The following is a 2,146-nucleotide window of genomic DNA, read 5'->3' as shown; positions in this document are numbered from 1 at the left end:
CTGGGCCAAAGGTGACTTCAGGCCCATGAAAATGAAAAGCCAATGACTATGGTCAGAAATACAACTTTAGTAGGCATTTTGGGGTCTTTCAGCCTGCCCCACACTCCTTTTATCTAAGAACTTTCCTACATGGGGGTGCATCCTGGCAGCATTCATGTTTGTATTGTCTCTCTGCTCCTCTGTCCAGAGCTGATTAATCAAGGATAGACACATAACTCTAGTGAGGCCAAACAGCCCTCTCTCCCTCTCTCTCTTTCATTGTATATGTGTGTGTGTGTGTGTGTGTGTGTGTGTGTGTGTGTGTGTGTGCAAGCGAACAAGAATTGGCACTTAGAAGTAGGAACCTGGACTGGTTACTTGAACTTAGGATGTATATACGCAAGAATGAGGGAACAGCTATATTTTGCCCTGTGCACACAAGGCGACAAAGCCAGTCTAGAGATAGGGTGCCTGGGGGGGAGAGAGAGAGAGAGACAGAGAGAGACAGGGAGAGAGAACACAGATGACTGCAGTAAGTCAGACAAAAGGTAGCTGCTTGTATTCCTGATGTGCTCCTAGGTCCTGGTTTAAATCCTTCATGAAACTTGGCTACACTTTCTGCCTTCCTTAAGATACTCTATTCTTTAAATAAATGTTTTTGTTTGTACTGATTTGAAATAAACTTCTATTACTTGCAACCAAAGAGCTTGGACTAATGAAGCCATAGACATTATTATATTATCTGTGTTATTAAAATGTCCTTTTTTGACAGTTACCTATAAAAGTCAGGTGGGGCTGGCATGGCGGCTCGTACCTGTAAATCCCAACATTTTGGGAGGCTGAGGCAGGCAAATTATTTGAGCTCAGGAGTTCAAAACCAGCCTGGGCAACATGGTGAAACCCCGTTCATATAAAAAATACAAAAACTAGCTGGGGAAGCTGACATGCGCCTGTGGCCCCAGCTACTTAGGAGCCTGAGGTGGGAGGATGGGTTGAGCCCAGGAAACGGAGGCTGCAGTGAGCCAAGACTGTGCCACTATACTCCAAGCTGGGTGACAGAGCAAGACCACATTTAGAAAAAAAAAAAAGTCAGGTGTGAGTGAGACCTCTCCAGATACACTCTTTATGTAGTTTTGACCTTCAAATTATCTAACTGTATTACCTATTTACAAAATATTTAATTTAGAAACCACTGTTGAAATAAGTTCTCGATATAGTGATTATGTGTCCTGCATCACAATTCTGGACACCTACTCTGTTTATTAAAACAGAGTAAAAAACAGATCTGAATTTTAAAACTTAGGCCTATGTAGCTAAGCCAGAAATTTTACAATGGCAAATCAGAGGTTCTGCAATAAGATCTAATTCCTAGGCTTAGGTAGTAGGTTTGATCTCAAAATGAGGCTTCTTATCCAGAAAGTAACCCAAGCTCCTTCATAGACCTCTTCGGGATGCCTTGAAAACTTCTGATCCCAGAAAAAATGCACAAACAGAAAACACAATTTTTCAATCATTCATGCATGCTTCAAAACCCTCCATGGATGTCAATAAATTTAGCTGCCAATACATTTACATTTCTTTCCTATTTAACTGGAGATGAATTTACATACCTGAAACAACTAAATAACCATACAGTGGTATTACATAACATTACAAAAACGTCAAATAGGGAAGAAATCAGTGGGTCTGGTATGATGTATGGGGATTTTTTTGGAGGAGCTGAGAAATGACCTCACTCTCAAAATAGCAGGATTTGGAAGCACAGAAGAGCACAGGCACTTAAGAAGAAAGCAAAGCATGTGTGGGAACCATAGGACACAGGTCTAATTGAAGTAAGGATTTGTGTTAGCAAATTATATATGAAAAGTACCTAGCACAGAGTCTGGCATTTGAGTACTCAATTAATAGTAATTATTATTATTGTTATTATGAGAGCAGAATAAGGTCACATAGCTAAGGTGAAGCCAGGTTCTAGAGGACCCTGAATATCACAAGGGCAATTAAGACTGGACAAGTCACTGTATTTTTGAGCAGAAGAACTTGATTCAGCAAAACTATTTGGAACATGTGAAAAATGGGATGGAGAAAGTGAAAAGAGGATGGGTGCTAAGAGCAGTTCAACCAGGCGTGGTAGTTCATGCCGATAATCCCAGCACCTAGGGAGGCC

The sequence above is a fragment of the Saimiri boliviensis genome, chromosome 1 (genome assembly GCF_048565385.1).
Source record: "Saimiri boliviensis isolate mSaiBol1 chromosome 1, mSaiBol1.pri, whole genome shotgun sequence".
NCBI lineage: Eukaryota > Metazoa > Chordata > Mammalia > Primates > Cebidae > Saimiri > Saimiri boliviensis.
This window is presented reverse-complemented; position numbering follows the sequence as displayed.